Raw genomic sequence first — 14,022 nt, forward strand, 5'->3', positions numbered from 1 at the left:
GGCTGGTGCAGCCTCTTTATCAAGGTGCATTAAGACAAATGTACAGTGACATACCACATACCTTTATACCGTCTCCGTGCAGCTCAGCGTCCATTGCCGCGCCGCCTCCCGGCGCTCAGTCGTGACGTCATCGCCCCGTTGTGAAGGGGCGGGCTTTGAAGCGAGCCGTCCGGTGCTGGAAGGTAAAACAAGTACTTGTGTTGCAGTTAAGAATGTACAAAAAAATTCAGTACATAAATCAATGTGACAATAATTGTTGCAACATAGTTGCAATCTACTTGGAAATAAATTGTACTTAAAACAGTGCAAAAGAACAAAAGTGCAAAAAAACAACATAACAGTGATGCGTGAAAAAATTAGTACAAATCAATATATAAAGTGCAAAAGTTAAATAAATAGCAAAATATTGGTATGGTTAGGTTGGTATTGCAAGGCATCATAAGTTAAAACGTGACCACGAACGTTTTGTCGACCAGGCACATTGGTCTTACCATAAAATGGATTTTTTATATATAAATATTGAAAGATAAGAATGATGCCTTGGAAACCAATTCATGGACCACCATTCAAAGTATAGTGCATGTCAAGAAAACTGTGATGTTAAAGAATTCTGTAATGTTGAACACGTTGGGCATGTAACCCAAAAATCATTTCTGACAACAGTTGGACCATTTTTATAGAAAGTATGCTAAGCCTGCATGCTCATTGAGCCCTCTGGCTCAATGAGCATGCATTATATTAGAACACCTGGGAGGTAGGGATGGCCATTGACCATCGATGATTAGAAATAATCGATGGTTTATGGCCGATGTAGAATAGTTTTGCCATCGATGGGGAGAACCAGATGGTTTCCCCACCATCGATGTCAAGCTTAAACAAATAGTTTTGTTTTTGCGTTTTCCCCAAGGGGCCGGGACACAGAGCATAGCTCTGACACCCGCGAAGCCCCGCCCCCGTATTTTGATAGGCCCAGAGGCCAATCAAACAAAGAAAATGGATGACCATCGATATGTAAAAACATTGATGGTCATCCATCAAATTTTTATGCACTATCGATGATCGTTTGCACTTTTGCCATCGATGGCAACGATGGCCATCCCTACTAGGACGGCCAGTGATCATTGGGGTAGATTTATTAAGCCTGGTGAAGAGATAAAGTGGAGATAAACCTGAAGTAGATCACCAGCCAATCAGCTCGCAGCTATCATTTTTCTAACACAGTTGATTCAACTTGATTGGCTGGTGTGTTGTCTCCTATCTCCTTCAAGTTTAGCTCTACTTTTTCTCCACTTTACCTCTTCACCAAGCTTAATCCATTTTAAACCCTATGTTCCATAACCACCTTTACTTCATCTGGATTCGAACTAAAGAGATTTTTGCTGATGAGGTTTAAAGTTGAACGACTCTTCAATTATCTGTAGGACAGCTATTTTAAGTATTGGTGTATTCCAATAATGACAGGACAAGAACAGCTCAGTGGTAGGTATATTAGGAACAAACCACTATCCTCTGATACATTGAGCACCCACTGGCTGCTCTGCTTTACTAGACGCTCGCCTCACACAGTCACCACTTAGCAAGTGAGGGCACAGGCAGCAGACTCAGAGCGCGCGGTGCAGCTTCATGCCAGTCTTCGGCGTGCTGCGTAATGACGCACGTTGTGAACTGTCAGTGTCGCCGCTGTGCAGATTATGTAGACTGGGAGCTCAGGATCCGCCTCCATCCTCCGCTGCCAGCCGCCGCTCCATCTCACAGGGGCTGGCAGACAACAAAGCCCGGGGATACGGGACGCCCTACTGCGCTCACAGTGAATGCCGTTGATGGCAGGTAATACCGTGGTCCCGGAGGCTGCGTGGGGTGTGCGGGTTTTGGGCTGCCAGGGACGCAAAAGGCAGATACGGTTTTGTATGAAACAGAGGTGAGGAGTGTAATGGAGATAGCAAAGCTGGAGGGGTTATCATGTGCCCTAATGTAGGCCGTCAGTGTGCGCAAACCCTCAGGAAATGGAGAGTGCTGCAGGGCACTGGGTGTATAGGAGGGCAGTGGGTGCTGCAGGGCATAGTCTAATTGTCTTGGAGGGTACTACCGTAAACGGGGGCAGTGGTTGATACAGGGCACTGCAAATGAAGGTAGTAAGTGGGTGCTGAAGGGCACTGCAAGTAAAGGAAGACAGTGGATCATGTAGGACACTGATTAAGGAGAGTGCAGGTTCTCCAGGGCACTGTAAGTAAAGTAGAGCACTTTGATTATTGTATTGTTGTGGGTACTACAAGAGCCATATGAGTAATTAAGGGTTGTGGGTGCTGCAGGGCACTGCCGTCAACATGTGCTAAGCTTGAAAAGTGATAAAATTGAGAATGATGAAGAACCAACCAACCAGCACCTAACTGTCATGCCCCAGGCGAGGTTTGGACATGACAGTTAGGAGCTGATTGGTGATGTATCACTTTTCAAGGCTTAGTACATCTGGCCCTGTGTGTGTGTGTGTGTGTGATGAACGGTAGTGGGTGCTGCAGGGCACTGCATGTGACGAGGGTAGTGGGTGCTGCAGGGCACTGTGTAATGGAGGGTAGTGGGTGCTGCATGTTAATAAGTAAAGGGAGGCAGGAATAATGAATGGATTGTTGTGGGTGCTGCAGGGCACTGTGTAATCGAGGGTAGTGGGTGATGCAGGGCCCTGTGTGTAGTGGGTGATGCAGAGCCCGGTGTGTGATTCAGGGTAGTGGCTGCTGCAGGGCACTGTGTGTGTGAGACAGTGGGTGCTGCAGAGAATGGTGTGGGTGACTTGGTAGTGGGTGCTGCAGGGCACTGTGAACAAATGAGGGCAATCAGTGCAGCAGAGCATGTAGTAGTAACATTGCTGCAGCATGACAGATGCAGTAATATGTAGGTCACATGGACATAGCAGACTGGTGAAACCATGCCACTGCTGCCTAGACATAATGAATCTCCATAAAATAAATGTATCCACATTAGAAGCAGTTGATGAAACTCCTGGAGTCGGTACATCACTCTGGTGGATAATTGTACCAGTTACTCATTTTGAAAAGCAATAAGACACCCAGGGGTGCTGAGATTCCTATCTTGCGTGCATCTGTCTGCTTTCTCTGAGATTTGACTTATTCCTGTAATTGCTTTGGTGTAACCATGTACCATGAAAATTAGATTTGTTCTCACCAGTTGTGCAATTTCTAACTCCTATTACTTATTACTCCATTGTGAGCACAAGGGCATTTCTGCAGTATTATAACCTTATAGTTATTTCATTTAGCATCACATTTGGGTCAATGATATTTTATTAACGTTTTTTATGTTTATAAATAATCCTTACATTGAGTTTTGTTTTCTCATTTGTAAAAGGATGGTGGTCCTGAAAGTCTAAAGATCTTATTCTTTGGTTATCCCCTTTACCTTGCCCCAAATGACTGTCAATTGCCCTGCATCTACAACCACACTTTCACTATGACTGCAAGACCATTGCAGTATATACTGTATATGCACAGTGTGGATCAGACACATGCACAGTAGACAAAACATTGGCCACGTTTATTACCAGTTATTTATCGCACACATATTGCCAAAAATCGCATAGTGTATAGGGGCCTTTAGGACCATGGTGGGAATCGAACCCATGACCTCCACGCTGTGAGGCAGTAATGCTAACCATGATACAACCCGTGCTTCCTTACTATGCTTGGAACCGTGTAATGAGAGACAAATAGCAGGAAATAATGAAAGTTTTAAAACATCATTTATTAATTACATACAAATCACAACATATATTTCAGTTTTGAAAGAAGAGCTTATATGAACATCAGAAACAGCATTTTGTGACTGTCCAAACACAGCGCTATGCAAAGCTGTCCACAAAGCTGCTCATCTGCTGGTAATACCAGCAGATGAACTGCTTTCCCGGTGATAATGCAGGAGCGCGCATCATTGCTCACCGCCGGGCCGTACGCACTGGGCAGCTTTGAGCTGAAAGATGCTCAAAACACCAAGTTTGAGCGGCTTTCAGCTCAAAATCGCCCAGTGTGTATGGCAGGGGTTCCCAATCTTTTTCTAATCACGGCACCCTAGAGTATCAGAATTTTTCCACTGCACCCCATGGCCCCAAAAAATATATATCAAATTAAGTAGATTGTGTTTATATGTGCTTCTTAGGTTCCGTTATGTGGTAAAGGGCAGGATTTGGTTCTGATTATACACATTTTATGATTGGAAGCCACCAGCACTGGTTTTGTCCAGAAATAATTGATCATAAATAATTTGAATTGGTCCTGGACAACCAACCCGAGGCACCCCTGCAAGTGTCCTGAGGCACCCCACAGAGCCACAGCACACAGTTTGGGAACCACTGGTGTATGGGCTTATTATCAAAACTCTGAACCGGGCTCAGTACAGAAGTGAAAATGGGACAGATGTATTAAGCCTTAACAAGAGATAAATGCAAGGGTGATAAGGAGAGATAAACGTCCAGCCAATCAGCTCCTTACTGACTTTTTTCAAACACAGGCTGTAAAGGCCCCCATACATTAGGCCGACTTGTCCGAAGGACAAGTCGGACCTAATCTACTGACAACTCCCCTGGGGGGGTCACATACGATTTGGCACTTGATGTGCCAGGTTTTGCATGTGATAAATCGCATGCGATTTATCACATGCAGTCCCCCCCGGGGAGCTGCTGTCAGCGGGAGCCGGGAGCTGAGCAGGGCATGGGGGCTGCAAGCAGGCAGCGGACGCAGCCTGTAGTACCTGCGGTGGAGGGAGCCAGATGCCGAGCGGTGGACTGCAAGCAGGGAGCCAGGCAGGGGAGGCAGTAGGCGCACTGGTCCAGGGGGTAAACTCCGCGAGGGGACCAGAGAGCAGAGACCGGGTAGCGTAGGGGAAGCCGGGCAGCAGCGGGCGGACATAGAAATGAATTAACAGTCAGTGATTGTCTGAGAGCTCTCTCAGTCAGAGAGCTCTCAGCCAATTACTGGCCGTCCATTCATTTCTATGTGCCCGGCTTCCCCTACGCTACCTGGTCTCTGTCTCTGATCCCCTTGCAGCGTTCACCGCCTGGAAGTATCTATTTGCGGCATTCCCCCCCCCCCCCCCCCGCCCAGGATAGTGCGCCCACTGCCTCTCTAGCCCGGCTCCCTGCTTACAGTCCTCCGCTCGGCTCCCTCCACCGCACGTACTATACGCTGCGTCCCCTGCCCGCCTTGGGCTGCACATAAGATTTAACGGGACCGCGCATCGGGTCGGATGGGATGTCTGCACATGCGATTTGGCCCGATTTCACGGCCCGATTCCTCCGAATCGGGTCAAAACGGGCCCAAATCGCATAGTGTATGGCGGCCTTAACATGGCAGTTGGCAGGTGATTGGCTGGACGTTTATCTCTCCTTATCACCCATGCATTTATCTCTTGTTAAGGCTTAATACATCTGCCCCAGTATTCCTGTCGATGGTGCTGGCCTTGTGTGCTTTCAGTGCATGTCCCACAGCTTAGCTTGCAAAAGCTTGGGTTATGCAGCATGTAACGCATGTTGATGGCTTCTACAATTATCACTGAAAAGGGCTAACTGCTGTAATGGGATCTTCGGGGCATAAGTGTAATAATATTTGCAGATGTAGCTTTTGCACTTGGTAGAGGGTTCATACAAGTGTTCACTGATGATAATGACTAGTAGCAACGTCATAGGTAATGTGTAGTGCAAAATTTGGGTACATATACTATAAATAAATGTAGATTTATATCTGTAATAACCAATTGAACGCAAATTTGTGAATCTCTGAGGATTATTTTTTAGAGCTATTCAATTGTCCACATTGTGTCCAGCACTTAAATCAGGAGATGCCGTGTACTGCGACTAATCTTTGTCATGTTAATCTGTATTTATCTGCTTGCTGTCATTGTTTCTTACCAGATTAATGACTGTAGGGACCCAGTGCACCCCCGAATGTTTGCAAAAATCGTGGATGAACTTGATGAACAGGGTCATTTTTCCATCCTCCCCATCTCTGTTTATATGAATTGGTTCTTGAGGATGGTGCAGAGAAGTGGAATGTAGCTGTTCATGTCTGCTGTAGGTGAAGGGTACATCAGACATATCTGTGTTCATTCCTAGTTATTTTAGTAACGCAGACTTCATATCTAACGCATGACAGAAATCTCATGAATGTGTCAGCTTTGCCTATAAATGTGTGTAAATACATGGGAGCTTTGAGAATTGCTTTGCCTTGTTGGTTCACATGCAGTACAGATCCGTCCTCATGCATCTTTGCCGCAGTCACATCAGGTCATGCCAGAATGTTCTTGCATCGGGCGACTTGCCGAATATGCATCTCGGTCAGAACACAGTGTGACTCAGATGTGCAATGAGACTAAGTTGATTCATTTGATATATGTATATATCCAAGCGTCATATTTAATCGGCACAGTCTCCTCGTGCATACTAATTGCGGTTTAAGCGGCAGAAAAAGACGCCAACCGGTGCAGAGTTGCATGCCAGGCACCTCGTACTGCATGACGTATTGAGGGTAGTATGGCGTTCATCTGTGCTACGTTGTGTAAGGAGTATCATTTATTGAAGTAAAGTTATAAAATAAAGTGAATGAGAATTCAATTACTTTACTTCCTTTGCAATCACTACTTTGACTCTCGCCTACTTTAGCGCTCTCAATTCTGTTATGTATTGAGTGTAGATATAGGAGAACACCATCTGTATACTAGCTAAGCCCACCCAAAGCCAAAGCTTTGAAAGCTAGTCTGCTACCTTGTGATTGCCTCTGTGTTTCTGTATGTGTGAGACAGATAATATATTTTCTCTCATTGCCAACAGATGGCAGTGTTTAGATAGATATATATGGAAGTACAAATACATAGTATTCCCCCCAGCACACTGAATAACCTCAGTATCCAGACATAAACAAATAGAATTCAGAGATCTTGGTTACATATATTTGCGCAAATGTATTATTAAGCACCCAAACTATTGTAATGGCTTTTCTGTATATTGGTGGTCCCTATTGCTATATCTGGGTGTGGCAATAGCAATAGGTACCCCCAATATGTGTTGGGAGAAAACGGCATTTTTCTCTTAAACAGCATTTACCCCTCCCTTTCATGCACCTGAACATCTTTTTACATGAAAGTACTGTGGAGGATCTAGTACAGGTTTAAAGGCCCGTACACACTGGGCGACTTTGAGCTGAATGCCGCTCAAAACAGCCTGTTTCAGCGGCTTTCAGCTCAAAGCCGCCCAGTGTGTATGCCCCAGCGATGAGCGGTGAGCACTGCTGCGCGCTCCCGCATCATCACCGGGAAAACCGTTCACCTGCTGGTTATACCAGCAGATGAACAGAGTTGAGGACGGCTTTGCATAGCTCTGCGCTATGCAATGCCGTCCTCCCCCCTCCGTCGGCGCCGGGCAGGGGGAAAGCCGCTCAGTGTCATCGCTGTCCATACATGCTGGGCATAGCCGCCCAGTGTGTATGGACCTTAAGAGAAGCAGCAAGACGAACTGATAAGATCAAAGTTGGGCTGATGAAGCAGCACCTGTGGCTTCCTAATAATAAAATAGTTTCCAGGGCAGATGGTTATTGATCTTGATGGTGGAATAGTTGCCCAAGTGATAGACCAGGGTGTGGGCTACAGTAGGGACCACTGGAGCTTTCTGAATAGTTTGTACCTGTATGCTGCAATGCTGTAACCATACTTGCTTATGCGGATTACCTGGTATGCTGTTTTGCCTTCTACAAAATAAAGACCAAGACTTCATCTTTATCCAGTGTATGTGATTCCTTGTCACGTACAGCTGAAACATACAATACAGCACAGGGTAATATGGAGGAATTACTAAAAAAGTTTACTGAACTGGCAGCTGGGCCGCAAGCACAGGTCCAGATGATGTGTGAGGGACAGCAGAAAATGGCTGCCGGACAGCAGCACCTGGCTGATAAACAGCAAGCTCATATTCAGCTGCTGCATGAAGAGCTAATAGAAATGAGGAAAACTGGGCAGGAGCGGGAGATGCTACTGAAGCTCACCCCAGCTGACGATATAGAGGCATTCCTTTGCACGCATGGCAACGCGTTTGGGATGGCCTACGGAGGAATTAGTGTTCCTTCTAGGAACTAAGCAGGGCAGGGCGCTGCTGCATGGGGGCAGCGTAAGGGGGGTTGACTGGGCCTGCTGAAGTCACTGTTGGGGCGTGCCTGGGCCACACTGCCACAAAAAGGGGCGGGCCCGGTCGCCCCCATCACCAAAGGGGGCGTCCCTGGCCCCTCTGTAGTGTCTGCACTGCCGGGGAAGCACCAGGCATCGCCATCTATGGCAGTGCTGGGCTTCCCTGGTCATACCTGCATGGTCTGAGGCAGTCTCTTTTAGCGGGGCACTGCTAAAGGGGCAGGGCGCATTTTGCTATTTAAAAATTGGGCATGGAGCAGCGCCCCGCCAAAACAGCCTAGCGGGAACACTAGGTCAGATAATAGTGAGTATTGGAAAACATTGTATACAATATACACCCTATATTGGATGGTGTCTGGAATGTTTTCTAACAAAAAACTGTTTGGAATTCGAGCACATTGTGACACTGGAAAGGAGTACACCAGGCATTTCCAATCTGCGGCCCTCCAGCTATTGTTAAACTACACATCCCAGCATGATTTGCCATAGTTTTAGCATTCCCTAATTGCAAAACTGGGGCAAGGGATGATGGGACTTGTAGTTTCACAACAGCTGGAGGGACATAGTTTGAACATGCCTGGAGTACACTTTCCTTTGTTTTTGTCTCATCTTCCACATTCTATTTCTATTACAAGCTCTAGGAATATGACTTTCTGCAGATCTTAGCCCATTTCACTGACTGGCTGTGGTGCAGTGACCTGTATGTTTCCGCATGTTGGCTGTGGCTATGAATGAACACTTAATATGTACAATGGTTGATTGTAAAACAAGCATTGGCTGTGTTTGAAACGATGGATTCCAACCCATGCTCTGTGTGTGTGTGTGTGTGTGTGTGTGTGTGTGTGGATGGAGGACATGCTGAGGACATTTGGTTGTAAGATTGGGAAATAGTTAATGATCTCATCTATAAAACCTCGTTCATGTAAACTGCATTTTCCTGTTTACACAGTACGCTGCGTGTACAGTCTCCTAATGTCAGTGTGGGTGCAATAGGATGATACTGCTTATGGGGGTTATTCAGGCCTGATCGCACAGCTGCAAATTCATAGGCCGGGCAATTATTGATAGATTGTAAAGATAGTCACACTGGACAATGCTATGCGGGTGTTAGATCGCTCAGTGCAGCAGTGGGCCCTTCAGGCTGACCCCCAGACACTTGAGGAACTGGCAGTGGTGATTGAGCGGCACCTGATCCTGGGAAAATTTAATAAATTCAAGTCAGGATTCGTTTCAGTACCAAAGCCCAGAACTCAGGTCCTGGTGGTTACGCCAAAGGCTCTGCCTCCAAGGAGAGCTTTAAACACTGTTTACTGAACTGGCAGCTGGGCAACAAGATGATGTATGAGGGACAGCAGAAGATGGCTGCCGGACAGAAGCACCTGGATGATAAACAGCAATCTCAGATACAGGGGCGGCAAGCTCATATTCAGCTGCTGAATGAAGAGCTAATAGAAATGTGGAAAAGTTGGCAGGAGCGGGAAAAGCTACCGGAGCTCACCCCAGCTGACTACATAGAGGCATTCCTTTGCACGTTTGAACGCATGGCAACGCGTTTGGGATGGCCTACGGACGAGTGGTCTGACAGGCTGGCTCCCTGTTTAACCGGGGAGACACAGTAGGCCTAGGTTGATAAATCTGTGGCTGAGTCACGCTCCTATCCTACCCTTAAGAATGCTATACTTGAAATATTTGGAGCGACAGGCCCCAGGAAAGCCAACAAATTCCATTACTGGCAGCTGCAGGGCTCTGAGCCTCCCAGGATTCAGCTGACCAAGGCCTGGTTGCAACCAGATAAAAACACTGCAGTGCAAATTGTGGTGATAGGTGCACTGGACCAGGCTATGCGGGCGTTGTATAGCTTGGTGCAGCAGTGGGCCCTTCAGGCTGACCCCCAGACATTTGAGGAACTGGCAGTGGTGATTGAGTGGCACCTGATTCTGGGAAAAGTGAATAAAGTCAGGTCAGGATTCGTCCCAATACCAAATCTTAGAACTCTGGTCCCAGTGGTTAAGCCAATGGCTCTGCCTCCCATGGTATGCTTTAAATGCGGTGAGCCTTGTCATATACGGCGGGACTTCCCAAAACAGGGAGAGCCAATGGATTGCAGTGTGGGAAAAATGGTTTGGCCGTTGGGTCAGCCTGTTCCAGATGCTGGGATATCTGGGAAGTGGTGTATACTGGCAGAAATGGAATTATCGTAAGCATAATCCACTGTTTTCACACTGGAAAGTGATTGCAAGCCAGGTCGCAAGCTGGGTACAAAATCCTGGGTTTGACCCAGCTTGCAAGTGCTTTCACACTAGACGCCCGACCCAGATGACAGCATCTTCCAGCGGCACCTTTTACAGTGCAGTGAACGTGACGGTTACTCATTCACACTGCCCATGGACCCGCAAGCATTCCGGGTCCAACTCTGGTCAAAACCCTAGTTGAAATACCAGAACGCTGGTCCCGGGATAATCATTTGGGGCCCTTTCACACTGACCAGTTTCCCAGTTGTTGCGCGTTCATGTGCAATAAACCGGGAAATATTTGCCAGTGTGAAAGGGGTGTAAAGGTGCCCATACACGTACCAATTACCCTGTACTTTTTGTGCTAAAATAGCATCGTTGTGCATATGTTGTGCATGGGATGCGATGCTATTTTAGCACAAAAAGTACCGGGTAATTGGTACGTGTATGGGCACCTTTAGTGGAACCCCTGCTGTGAATCAAATAAAAAGTACTATTGCTGGGGTGCTGCTACCTGAATACCGGAGTACCATGGCCATGTGTAGCCAGCAGCAGCATTCCAGGCTAGTGCCCTGATGCTAGGCAGACCCCTGATGCTCTGCTTGTCAGGAGAGCTGGGCAACAACATCATTAGAGTAGCAAGAACTTTGTCAAAGCATATTGATATAATCCGTAGCACAGTAATTACATTCAATGAAAAGTCTTTTGTACTTGTTTTAATTATTATGGTTTTTTTTGTTCATCTGAGTTTATTATAAATGCTAGTGTAGCAAAAGGAGTCTGGGGATTCCTTATTTCATCTAGATGAGATTTAGTTTCTATTCCTGTGAAATAGATGATTTGGTTACTGGACAGCAGCAGGGAAATACTGAGATCTCACATTGGTCCATTCCATGGAAAGTGAAAGCAAACGGACAAAAATACATTTTCCAAATCACTGCTCTTTCTAAGTAATTCCGGTGTAAAAACATGTTTTTACTGAACTCATGGAGAGATGTGTGGTAACACTAGTATTTCTGGAAGTGCTAATCCTAATGGAGCTAGCTACTCCTGGAAATAAAGATGTGGGTATTAGTATTACAAGAGGAAGTTTTAAAAGGGTTGTTTTGAAATGTTTTATACACATACTTTAGTGCATTTGCTATGAATTTAGATATAAAATAATCTAAAGTCTGTGTAAACATGCTGAATGCGGGAGGGTAGGCAAGACTGCATCTGCCCAACCTGCAGTGCACATGGTTTTGTCCATTTGAGAAGGTATTTTCCTTTGCGAGTGAACCAGAATAAGGGCCTAGATGTGGCATTCTGTTACCTAAACAATTGTTTATTATTAAGAACAAATGCAAAAATAGTTAAATTTAATATATTGTTAAACCATTGGGGCACAGCACAGGAAAAACCAGAGCCCAGTCTGGTGTAATTTCACAGAACTTTATTGTATGGTTACAGTCTGTGTTTTGTCTGAGTCCTGTTCCTTATGGAATTGGATTTATTAAAAGTTTATCCAAATGTCACATGAATAATGCCCCTGATAGTGTAGTGGTACCTGGGGGGCCGCCACCGAACCGAACCCGGAGCTGAAGCCTCGGGTGGGGACAGACAGGCTCCTGCAGACTGTTGGGGGCCTGCGGGCCAGAAGACCGTGTGTGCCTCGGCCGGAAGGTCCTGCTGGTGCAGTTGGGGGTCCTGCTGGTCCGCCCAGGGGACTCCTTCCCTCATTCCCCGGGGGCTGAGCTGATGCCCTGCGTCGTAGCTGGGTGACGTGGAAAGGGGATCCTGCTGGAGACAGGGGTGGACTCCTCTGGCGGGGCTGTGGATGCCGCCGCACTCCGGCGCCCTCTGTCTCCTTCTCCGCCTGCCTTCCTTCTCTTTCTCCTCTTCCTCCATCTCTGCCTCCCTCTTCGCTCGTCCTCTCCCTTCTGCAAGGCTCCCCTTCTTCAGGGGCCAGGGAGGAATGCTCCGGTGAATGGAAGCTCGCATGTGTGCGGCCATCCCCGGCCCCACCGAAAGCAATGAATTGAAGTAGCGTACTTCAGAGCAGGGCAGGCATAGCAAGCAGTGTGTATGTTGTATATGAATGACTGTCACTTTTTAAAAAAATATGTTTTTCTTCTTTGTGTTGTAGGGATCTTTGGAAGGAAGTGATGCCCGGGTAACATAATGCAGATGGTGACTCCAAGAAAGGTAGGCAGTCTAACGTTCCCACAATGCACTCCATGCAGTCACACTGTTGGGTAAAACTGATATACTGGATCATGCTGGGACATGCACTGTGTGGGGTCCTGAGGACCGACTTTGAGAACCTGCGGCCTAGAGGATTGCAGTCAAAGGCTGAGACATGTGACATGCCTGCATATGAGTCTCTTCACACCAATTATCGCTCACCAGAGCTCCCTATTGGTCGGTCACTTTGCAAATAAATCCTTTCTGCCATTGTAAGACCATCTCAGCAAAATGTGCCACTGACTCCATATACTTATACTGTATCTAAGGTGGAATTGCACTAGAGAACTTAGGGCCCAATTCAGACCTGCTCGCTAGGCTGCGTATATCCCAAATCCTCGTGCTACCATGTGTGCGGAGATCTACGCTTACACATCCGCTTGCATGCGGCTGCACGGAGAAAAAACCTTTGATGGTCGCGCATCATTGAATGATTGAGGGGTATAGAGAAAGTCTATACTTTTATCCTACATGGCGATGGCCGTAATGAGGGTGGGCGCTGACGTCATGTGACATCAGCCGTCTGAGTTCTGAAGGGCTCCCCAGAGTTTCTATGGGCGCGCACACACTGTTTTTGTGGGCATGCCCATGAAACGCTGGGCAGGCCAGTCGGAATACCAAAGGTGCTCGCTGCGGGGGTTCACAGGCCTTCACCATTGGGGTTGGGGCCGAATTCAGACCTCTGTGAAAAGATTTGAATCAGCTACTTAGTGCTATGTCATAGACCGATATTATGCGGATAAGCTGTACAAATCCTATACAAAGCACAGCATCCAGAGTGTAATAAAGTCCCAGGGAAGGCCATATGGATACCAACGCAAACCTCACAGGACACAAGGCTGATGCTCCCCCCGGCAGTAGGTCACACAACAGATAACACAAATCTCAAGGGAAGTCCAGAAGCTCCTCATAGCTATGTAATGTGACTGTCAAAAACAAGCCTATTGTGATACCGTAGATAACAAATGTGTGATAGTGTGCGTACAACTAGTTCATGCCATACAAATAATGGCCGCGGTAACCTACATACAGTACAGCGTGTATAGTTGTGAGGACAAGTTCCCCCTATAACTAGCTGCTTACTTTTACACATTCACATGAAAGTCCTAACTATTCCCGCTGTGCCTTATTCACAATGTTCAAGGTAAACTTCCATGCAGTCCAGGGCTATGACTTTAAATGCACATCAAATTCAGAAGGAACCGGGAAAGGTCGGTTGCATTGCCACAGATTATTTATTAACCCTTTGAGTGCCCACATCTCTATAAGAGATGCTCAAAATATTCTCTAACAACGCCAGCGTCGCTCACATTTGTTATATGAATTCAAATTAAAAAAATGTTGTGTAAAAAAATATTGTATTTCCCTTATAAGGTAAACCTTACAGGTCATT

The 14,022-nt window shown here is 46.6% G+C and overlaps 1 protein-coding gene across 5 annotated transcripts in view; it reads left to right on the top strand.

The window, feature by feature from the left end:
- The first annotated feature begins 1,659 nt into the window (after positions 1-1,659).
- Positions 1,660-14,022, top strand: part of SLC23A2 (solute carrier family 23 member 2) — a 117,388-nt gene continuing 105,025 nt past the window's right edge. For 2 of the 5 annotated variants that reach the window (XM_083184568.1, XM_083184566.1), the window contains exons 1-3: positions 1,660-1,827; positions 5,915-6,073; positions 12,532-12,590. The gene's annotated coding sequence lies outside the window, so the exon portion shown is untranslated. The remainder of the gene's footprint in view (positions 1,828-5,914; positions 6,074-12,531; positions 12,591-14,022) is intronic. The other 3 variants (XM_083184565.1, XM_083184564.1, XM_083184569.1) reach the window with 2 other exon arrangements.

This window comes from Crinia signifera, chromosome 4, assembly GCF_055691185.1.
Source record: "Crinia signifera chromosome 4, ASM5569118v1, whole genome shotgun sequence".
NCBI classification, from domain to species: domain Eukaryota; kingdom Metazoa; phylum Chordata; class Amphibia; order Anura; family Myobatrachidae; genus Crinia; species Crinia signifera.